Here is an 11,352-nt window from a genome sequence, read left to right as displayed (position 1 = left end):
TTCACTGTCAAAAGATTATGTGTTTTAGTTATTTATATCCTATAAATCTTTACCCGGCTATGACAATCAAAGTTGAACAAATTTGGGCCAGTTAGGATAAGAAAAGCAGAGCTAGGCAGCCGCGGGTAGCCGCAAATAAACCGCCAAAAGTTGCCATAAAATGAGATGAATATAACTATAAAATTTAGCTGGAAAAACTTAATTTGTTCTAATAATTGATACCAATCGCTGAAATAGTATTTTAAGCAGCCAAACCGTTGCGACCAGCTTGCGGCAACTGAGCCCCGAATAAAAGTTTGCAGAGCAGTTCCTGCAATTTATGAAAACTTTTATACTGGAACTCAAAGTAATATTTCAGCTAGCAATATTTTCTCTTTGAACAAATAGGCTTGAAACGAATACCAGGGATATAAAGGGATGAGACATTTGCCGATAAATTGATGTACATCCCCAATGATGATACACACAATAACCCCTTCTATAGATTATAATTGGTGGTTGAAAAGTATGGACACTCAATAAATTGAATCAGCCAATTTTAATTCAATGAAAGTCCCCAAAGTTGTTAAGCCAACGAATAATTAAACATTATTATAAAACTTTGGTGACTAGTGTAACAAACAGTCCAATGATTCCTCCCTCCCTGACCAAATAAAGTGGCGGTGGTCTGTTCCATCACCACGACTGGGATGTAACACGTAGCGCATCCGCTTGTTGTAGGGGGGGTTAAAAATGGTTCCTACTGCTGTGCGGCATAAATAGATATAGCAGAAGGAATGCATTCGCCAAAAACAGGCGCAACTTATCACCATGCACAATTAGGACTTTCACGATAAAACTAGTGCATTCAAAGGGTTGTTTATCTAAAGGACGTTTGTTCATATACGTATTTACATAATAAAGCAAGGTTTTTTTAGCGGTACACTAAAATACAATCTATTGATCGGGACTGTGAGACACTAATTTTAGACTTTCATAGTTTTGTGATTCAATGTTTGTTATCTGAAGAAAAAAACACAAAATATATAAAACCCATGAATGATTGAAAAGATGCTGAAAAGACAACCTTACGTTAATCCACAAGAGGAGAAAAGTTTTAGAAACCTTTATTACAATTAGACCCACCAATAGACAGTTTCTTTTTATAGATAGTTCGTTGAATAAAGTTTAACTTATTTTTTTTACAGAAATTTTAACACAATTTAAAATTTCCATACAAACCCTAGACCTACATAATCCAATATTTCATGTCAACCTCTGATACAACAATAGATAGATACCAAGATGGATAGAAAGATACCTCTGATACAATAATAGATAGATATTAAGATGGATAGAAAGATACTTCTGATACAACAATATATAGATACCAAGATGGATAGAAAGATATCTCTGATACAACAATAGATAGATACCAACATGGATGGAAAGATATCTCTGATACAACAATAGATAGATTCCAAGATGGGTAGAAAGATATCTATGATACAACAATTGATAGATACCAAGATGGATAGAAAGATACCTCTGATACAACAATAGATAGATAAAAAGATGGATAGAAAGATATCTCTGACACAACAATAGATAGATACTAAGATGGATAGAAAGATACCTCTGATACAACAATAGATAGATACAAAGATGGATAGAACTATATCTTTGATACAAAAGATACCTCTGATACAACAATAAATAGATACAAAGATGGATAGAAAGATACTTCTGATACAACAATAGACAGATACCAAGATGGATAGAAAGATACCTTTGATACAACAATAGAAAGATACCAAGATGGATAGAACGATATCTCTGATACAACAAAAGATAGATATGAAAATATTTCTGCTACAACAATAGATACATACCAAGATGGATAGAAAGATACCTCTGATACAACAATAGATACATACCAAGATGGATAGAAAGATACCTCTAACACACCAATAGATATATACCAAGATGGAAAAAAAGAGAGAGAAAAAAAAGAGAAAGATCATCATGATAATTTGGACAGACAGAGTGAATTATATAGTGACTTCGGTAATTTAAAATACGTTTTGAATTATACAGTAGCTTTGTAAAAAAAGCAATGATTATCTATAATGCAAAGTAGCTTGATGTCTGTCTGTCCCTCCGTCCGTCTGAAGCTTAAGATCTTGGTATTCACTGAACCGATTGGACAGGGAATATATCTACTGGTCTTGTGGTGGTTTTAAGCTATTTTCTTGATAGGTAAATTTGGCATAAAAAGACATACACATCAAACATGTCAAACAGTTCTGTCTAGTTCTTGATGATTGACAGGTCTTTCTGTTTTTTTTGTTTGTCAAATTGGCTAGGACTGAGTTAGAAACCTGAATAAAGTGTCTATAGAAAGGTCTTCACATGCCCCATCAAAGCTATAAACATTATGGGGTCTATTTACACGATTTAAAGTACACATTATGGTAAGTTCGTTTTAAAAAAGACAGAGCCGTCATATCTCAATGTTGGGTGGGGGTGTCTTTTTAAGCCAAGTTGGCAAGGATTGAGTTAGAAAACTGGATAAGGTGTCTATAGAAAGGTCTCTACATGCCTCATCAAAAACTCTAAACATTATTGGGACTATCTACATGATTTCAAGTACTTAATACAATTTGTTCTATTTTAATCCACTGGTAGACGAAATTCTCCACTAGGGCTAGGTCTCGAGTGCTTTGGAGAGGTGAGTAGATTCAAAGGTTAATATTTTGTTCTCATTGTCATTTATTGAGAATGAAGTGAGTCATATCTATTAGTTTTTGATCAAAACTGAATGGTTTACATTGAAAAAAGTGAAGGGATTGGTTTTTTGAACACTCTTTACAAAGAAAGAAAACTAGAATTTTAAAATTCTAAAATTTAGCTAAAAGAAAAAAAAGATAAGTACAAAATACAAAATACTTGAAATTTCCTTTAAAACAAATGTTTTGTCAAGTTTAAACCTACAATTATCGACAAGAGTGAAAACTTTTAAATTTAAACTCTGAAAGTACTTAGGAAGGGAAGTGCATTGGTTCTTGTATCAAACAATTTACTTCCTTTCTTCCTCAAAAAATATACTTTAACAAAAGCAGATTTTTAAAAATTAGAATTTTTGGAAGTTTATTATTTATTGTTGTCAAATCCCTTGATCAATGAGAAGTACTTGATGCATTATAGGATTGGACTAATTATTACTTGGATGTTACACCAGATTTTCATGTTATCTAATAAAGTGAAACTCGCAGCGGACTTAAAGACCGATACAGAAATAAGATGAATGTAAAACATTTAAGAAATTTTTATTTAAAAAATCACAATAAAATAAAAAGAAAAATAATATAAAAAACATTATTTCATATAAATTAGCAAACTTTTAAAAAGTATAATTTGGATCAATAGTCTGAGTCCTTGATTGGATTGCTGGTGCCTCTTTTATATAGTGAAACCAAAAGCTTTAGAGATGCTAGAGAGATGCTTTATTATAGCCAGAGGGGTGTAAACCTTAGTCTTTTAAGATGTAGAAATAATAAAGGTACTAAGAAAGAGAGGGAATGTCTGATTGAGCCAATAGGAGAATCGCATCGGTACATACATTTAATTTCATTGGTTGAAATTTTGTACACATCTTGTTACGAATGCATGTTTTTTTTCATTTCATACATAAATAAAAGTCAGCTGTAAACAGTATATTTTCTTAGTAGAAAGCTTTGCGGAATCAGAGTTAATTGCCCAAAAATTTCGTTTAAATTTGAAAGCTTCGAAACGAGGTGGATTCTTTAAAAAAAGTTAGGCTGGCTACTCGCTGGTGAGGCAAAATTATTTTTGTAAAAAATCCTCCAAAATCAAATAAAAAAATTTACAAAAATTAAATAAAATCTTAAAAGGGTTATTAACATACGATTTTGTTTAATTTTTGGAAATTTTAATGTGCTTTTGGATGATGTAGAAATAATCAATATGAAAGTAAAAACTTTTGGAAATAATTATTTTTTAAAAATTCAGAAAAATAAAAATAGTTATAATCTAAACATTTTTTATTTCATATAAATTAGCCAATTTTTAATAATAATTATTTGGTTGAAGATCATTCTCATAATTCTCATTTTCTACCCAGCCACCATTTTCTACAATGAAATATTTGTTATACAAATCTGTAGAATTTATACTAATTTTACGTTGTGTTTTCTTTTCTAGAATTAAAATTCGAAATTTAACGAAAAATAGTAAGAAATAATTTCTTACAAAAGTCTAATCCGAATTCTTTTTCGCTCAGATTTGAGAAAAAAATTTTAGAACTTTAAATTTTGTAGAATTTAATTTTCCCCAAAAAATATTTTCATTTAATCTGACAGGAATATTGTAAGATCTTACTTGAAAAAAATTGTATATTCTGACAAAAAAATATCAAAAAAAATCTGACAATTTTTTTCCTTAAACCAAAGAAATCTGTTGATTTCAATATGCTATTGTCTCTTTATGATATGAATTAAATAATTTTTTCTCTCTAACAGCAAATTTCACGTTGTAGAATATATGACCTGGGTCTTCACGGGATTGTGTGTCAATCTCTTCTCTGGGTTGAGGTTGTGGTGCCTCTATTATTCATTGTTATTTAGTTAATAATTATATACTTAGTTAGTAAAATAATTACACATTTTTTTTTTGTAAAAGTCACCAAACCTTTATTTAATATTACGAAAATGTACTTGTACAATTGCACAGTAATTGCTGTAATATGTACCTAATGGCCTCAATATTATCCAAAGAGGAAAGGTTACACAGCCGCGACTTTATATTTAAAAGATAATTAATCATATTGTTTAAAGTTGCAAGGTTCTTTGTCTTAAGCTAATGGTATTATGCTATCTTTATTTTCGATTTAAAACTTGGGAACAGGGAATAAGATGGTTTTAAGCTAATTTCTAGGCCCTCTTTGCCCCTTATAATAAAGAGCTCCTAGATGCTAGGGGCGTATCCGCTAGTATTATATCTCATAGAATAGAGTGATCTACACAGTTTATTTAAGCATGTTATTTCTTCTTGATATATGTTTCATTGCTTAATTATAAAAAGATATCATTTGGTTTATAAATAAAAAGACTTAAACTTAAAAGAGAAGATATTTAAACTTCATGTATATACTAATCATAAAAAAAAACATAAAGATGCATGCGGCTAATGGGAAGCTTTACAAAGTGTCTAAAAAATCAGCCATGTGACGTCATAAACATGAGGAATTATCCATCTCTTTTTTTAAGGGTTTTCTTTCCAACTTCACCTCTCATGGTTGTTTTTTTAGACACTTTATAAAGCTTCGGCTAATGGTCCTTATTTAAAATGTAAAATTATGCTAATAATATAAAGTTGATAACTAAATGACAAGTTAAACCTGAAGTAATATTAACATGTGGTGGTCTCCAGGGTTCCAAATTCCTAAAACAAAGTTCTATACTTTATTCAATTATAAATTATACAAGGGGCGTCTTAAAGGTGGGTGTCACCCAGATAAGAAATTGAGAATGATTGCATCTCCCCCCTTGCATATCACTGTGCACGCAACTTTAAGAAATATTTAAATGTCAGATATATACAGAATCTGTGTCTATACCGAAGGATATCGCTAGCGGCTGAACCAGAATGGTTCTCCTTTACAATGTTACATCACAAAGCAAAGTTCTTTGAAAGGTTTTTTACTATTCCAAGATAAATCGCCACCAGAAAAGAACTAACAAAAATATGATATTTAAAGTGCCACTAGAGGCCTGTATGGGCATAGACGACATTTTTAATTTGCCGGTAGAGGCCTCTAGGGGCGTAGCCGCTAATTTTAAATATTCCTTTTTGAAATAAATTAACTTTGTGTGGCGTTGTTGTAATAAGATTAAACCCCATAGTTGAATTTCTCAAAGTTGAATGCACCATGATTTCCGCATAATTACTTTGCACGGATCTAAAGGGATAAGACAAAGGCCGATAAATTGAGGTACATCCCCAATACCCTGTCACGTTTTAGAAAAATTTTGTTAAAATTTTTGCCCCCAGCCATAATATGGTTGATTTATGCAAAATAATGACCCATGCAAAATATTTTTTCTGTAATGCAAAAATTGCGATGGTACAAGCACTGCAAAATTTTTAAAATTTGCAAAAAGACCTGTTTTTAAAGCTCTTGTACCATCTCAATTTTAAAGATTTTTTAAAAATTTCAATTCTAGTGTGTCAAAATAAACCTGAAATTTACCAAAAAAAATGGGGGCAGTCTCAATTCTAACATATGAAGGACAAAGATGTAGCAAGTAATCTTTCAAAGTAAAAATTGCCAGATTTCATACACAAATAATCGGGTTAGGCCGGATTGGATGGATACAGATATCCGGCTGATCTATAATTCTGGATATCAAGTATTTAGGTTTATATTGACACACTAGAATTGAAATTTCATAATAATCTTTAAAATTGAGATGAAACAAAAGCTTTAAAAACGGTCTTTTTGCAGATTTTAAAAAGTTTGTACCATCTCAATTTTAAAGATTTTTACAAAATTTCAATTCTAGTGTGTCAATATAACCCTAAATACTTGATATCCAGAATTATGAATCAGCCGGATATCTGTATCTATCGATTCCAGCCCAACCCCTGGCAATTTTTACTTTGGAAATTACTTGCTACACCTTCTTCCATTATATGTTAGAATTGAGACTGTCCCCATTTTTTTTTGGTAAATTTCAGGTTTATATAGACACACTAGAATTGAAATTTTGTAAAAATCTTTAAAATTGAGATGGTACAAGAGCTTTAAAAACAGGTCTTTTTTGCAAATTTTAAAAACTGTGCAGTGCTTGTACCATCGCAGTTTTTGCATTACAGAAAAAATATTTTGCATGGGTCAATATTTTGCATAAATCAACTATATTATGGCTGGGGGCAAAAATTTTAACAAAATTTTTCAAATCCGGGACAGGCTAATCCCCAATGATGATACACATAGCCATTCAGATTAAAAGTTGTGATTAAAATATTGTACACTCAACTTAATGAACCAATAAAACAAAATTTAATATAAGTCCCCAAAGTTGTTGTTATAATAACAATTTGAAACTGAAATTGGAACCTTCCTCCTTCCCACATCTGGTGATCAGAAGAAATACAGAACTTCTTGTACCAGTGTAATTTACAATTTAATCATTCATCCCTCCCAGGAATAAGGTATAACCAACAAGCGATATAAATCTAAAATAATATTTGGGGGGCAAATGGAGAGGTCGTAAATTTTACGATGTGTTGCCCCCCAATGACAGCTGAAAAACACGTATAAGTTACGTGATTTTTTTCCGAATTAATTTCGTTATTGGTAGAAGCTGCATCCCTCCCTGTTTAAAGTTTAATTTTGGCAATATTCTTAAAACGGTTATACTTTGTTAAAATGATAGGACACCAGTTTAGCAAGCAGGGCACTTCAAATTTAGTTAACTTTCTAAACTAAAACTTAAACATTTCTTAGTCTAATCCAAAAGGGATATTTATCTTGAGGGAATCATATCTTTTTCTAACTTTGTACTGCTCATAAATATGTTTGCGGCTGTTGTAATAAAAAAATATGCACCAAACTACGAAAAAATTTAAGATAATTAAAAGATAAAATTGATTGGCTTTAAATATAAAACCACTGTGCTATGTATAGCAGATTAAAAACTTAATCTCTATGGGAATTTTCAAATGACTAACATCAAACCTAAAAGGACTGTTGAACTAAACCCTGGTATATCAAGGGATATCACAATGAAGTCAGTAAATGAATCATACCACCAAATTTAGTATAACTCGACCAGTCAGGGCTAACAAAAATAGGTTTTGTCTTACATTTTTTCTTTTTAATATCCGCGGAAAGCTGCCATACGATAAATAACTAGTTTCTTTAATAATTTTTTTAGCATAGCCCTTCAATTTCACCGACAAAGTCGCATTGTAGAGAAGTTTCGCTATTATTTCTGAACTGTAGTTATGGATATATTATTACTTGGATCTTACACCAGATTCTCTAATAGGAAAAGTTGTAGTGGTATAAGATAACAATCAAACCTTTCAGCCCCTTTCCCCATGCCCTCCAATTCTACTGAATGAACGAACTGACCAATAAATGGGTTCCATGTTAGCACGCTAAATTCACAATTTTTCTCCCTGTCATAGTATCCACGTATATTGTATATCCATTACTTACCTTAGTATGACAGTTCTTTCCTGATTAAACAAACATGCGTGTACACCTTTGTCAGATTAGTCAAGAATATGGCACTATTATAATCCCTTTTTAAAAGTTGCAGGATCTCTGTCTGTCTGTACCAAAGGATCTAGTTAACCTCTGAGGTTTTCCTTTACAAGTAGCTTCGCATAGGTCCTAAGAATGTTTATAACTTTTTGGGGGTGTAAAGATTTCCTCAAAATGAGAACTAAATCGGTTTAGTAGTTACCGAAATCTTGAGCTTCAGACTATTAGCTGTGCTGTGCATTTAGCTCTCTTCAATCATATTTTCCTTATATACAGCATGACCCTCGAAAAAGTATTTTTAAGCATCTGCAGCCTATATTTCTCAATAAAATATTAAAAGATTCATATGTACTTGTTCTCTATAATTTTCTACATCAAAGGATATCAAAATATTTTTTTTACATCAATTAACAGCCGAGATTTTTAAAGCCAAAGTTTGGAAAAAGTGCTTGAGAAACTGGATATTGCTAATTATTTCTTAGTTTTTTATTAGTATATTACTTTTTATCAACCAGTTAAAAAACAAATAAGAAAGAAGAGCAAGTTTACAATTGATACATTTTTTATTGCATAAAAAAAGTTAGTTTTACATATAAAAAATTACTTTTCAAAATTTCATCATATGCATTTTTCTCATAACCATTTACCCTCAAATCTTATAATATCTCCTCTTTATTAATATGACCTTAAATAAACCCCTCCCCAATTAATGCTTACGACCGGAAAGATTAGTGCTTAAATTCCCGCCCACTCATACAAATTACTTAAACACACATAAAAATCATTTAAATTGTTAAATGTTTAATAAAAGTTTGTAGCTGTAACTTTTTTGTTTTTTAACTTATTTTGATAAAATAAAAAGTGTTTGATTTCTGTTTATGTAAACTTTCAATTTGCTACTATTTTTTATAGGATTTCTTTCTGTAAGGGTGTTTTTGCAATTTACACTAATCTAAAAATGCCTTTTAGAGCAAGTGAAAAAAGTGCTTTCAGCATGAAATAAATTTCTTGGAAACATCTTTATATAAGTTTTATAAAAAGTATTGAAATTATGAGGAAAACACGTCATTTCACTTTAAAAAAACATTTTTCTTGAAAAGTTACTTTTTCCTCAGCCACTTTTTCAAAACTTTGGCTCTAAAAATCTCAGCTGTTAATTGATGTAAAAAAAATATTTTTATATCTACTTATGTGGAAATCTACAGAGAACAAGGACATATACATTTTTTGATAATTCATTGAGAAATATGGGCTGCAGATGCTTAAAAATACTTTTTCGAGGGTCATGCTGTATAAAATAGAACCCCTAATCGGTTCAGTGGTTAGCGAGATCTTAACTAACAGATAAAGCTTACTAATTTACTGAATTTTCTCCTAGATATTTATTATCTTATGAAAGTTATGTTAACATTTCTAATATTTTTGTGATTAATATTGAAAATGAGTTGCTAGACATAATCCAACATAAAAACCTAATTAAACATAAAATTTAAAAAAGATCTAATCCAATAAGAGATTTGATCCAAAAAAAAGACCTAAAAGGCAAAACCTTAAAGCGTTAAAGCATAAAACTGCGAAAGGTAGTTTTTGTTGTTGTTGTTATATTCAGGTCTTTTGTAGCAAAGACGTCATCAATATTATTGCGAGACAAACTAGTCTTTCTTTAAGTGGCATATCCCTGAATCCTGTCCAGCAGACAGGAACATGGTCAGGTATACAAACAAGCACAACAACAAACCACGAAGCATATTCTCTGCCAACTAAAAATCTCAGGAAAATTATGCTATATAACAGGGTTGCCGTTGATTTATTTTAAAAAGAAAATTGTTTCTAAATATGTAAATTTAAATCTTTGGTCAGAAATAAATCAAATCAAACCCAGGAAGAGAGGATATCTAAAATAAGATTTTCTTATTCGTTGGCTTGATAACTATGGGGATTTTCAATGAATTTTAACTGGTGGTTCATTAGGTTGAGTGTCAAAAAGTTTCAACTACTCTTTGTAATCTACAGAAGGGGCAATTTTGTGTATCAATATTTGGGATGTACATTAATTTTTCGGTGATTATCTTATCCCTATATATACCTGAATTATTGATTTTAAAATAACTAAAATTTAGCAGCCTAAATACATTTTAAAATTGTTTGAGCAATTTTGGCAACTTTGAATAATGTTAGCTAATGCAAAAAAGTTGTCAAACAGAAGGTGTATACAAAAATATAAAAAAGTTTTTAAGTTAAAAAAAATAACTTTAATGTAAATTAGTAAGGTTTGTACTGCATAGTTATAAAAACTTGTAATGTTATGTTAAAAAGTCTTCATCCAGGGAGGTAGGGGACATAGGACTGTAAATTAAATCGGTACCCAAAAGTTTTATAACCTCGTTATCTTATTCGTTAGTTAGAAACGTGAGTGAATTAAGATTGATTGGTTAAAAACCGGCATTGTCCATACTTTTCAACATATGATTTAAAATTACAGAAGGAATCATTTTGTTTTTCATGATCGGGTTGTATGTATATATTGATTATCGTATACTGTGTTATCTCTTCAGATCCCTGGCCTTCGTGACTCATGAACGGACTTATTATTACCTGTATCTTACACCAGATTATTATGTACTCTAATAGAATGAAACTTAAAGCAGGCTAAAATAATGATACCTCCCATCCACCTCCATTACCCAATTCCTTCCCCTTCTACTGAATGAACGAACTGAACAATCAATGACAATTTTCTCCCTGTCATAATATCCATGTATATACTTTATCCATTGACTCCTGTAAGTGAAGCTTTAGCCACATCAAGAAATATGTGGCTCCACCCACGAATACAGGGATAGGACAACGGATAATACCTATCAATTACCTTGCATGGGTGAGGCTGTTGTACATGACACTTTAACGTCAGGTCCAACAACCTAGGATGGCGAAATCTCTGTTTCTGTCCATTCCAAACACCCGGGGTACTAGGTTAAGTAACACCCAACAGACAACCAACTCTTTGATTGCACAATCGTTGTCTGGAAGTCCTGACTGTGCATTGTAATGAGTTGCCTGTTTCGGGCCAATGGATT

At 31.2% G+C, this 11,352-nt stretch overlaps 1 long non-coding RNA gene across 1 annotated transcript; it reads right to left on the bottom strand.

Annotated features, from left to right (window-relative positions):
* Positions 1–4,025: 4,025 nt before the first annotated feature.
* Positions 4,026–10,062, bottom strand: LOC145322106 (uncharacterized). Its single transcript, XR_013880506.1, has 5 exons — positions 9,956–10,062; positions 8,228–8,275; positions 5,399–5,442; positions 4,548–4,604; positions 4,026–4,133 (listed from the first exon to the last, which is right to left on the bottom strand). It is a non-coding gene; the product is annotated as an uncharacterized LOC145322106 (long non-coding RNA).
* Between the last annotated feature and the right edge of the window lie 1,290 nt (positions 10,063–11,352).

This window comes from Acartia tonsa, chromosome 6, assembly GCF_053477335.1.
Source record: "Acartia tonsa isolate MP-2025a chromosome 6, ASM5347733v1, whole genome shotgun sequence".
Lineage (NCBI taxonomy): Eukaryota > Metazoa > Arthropoda > Copepoda > Calanoida > Acartiidae > Acartia > Acartia tonsa.
The sequence above is the reverse complement of the archived record's forward strand: the minus strand, read 5'-3'. Positions and strand labels throughout refer to the sequence as shown.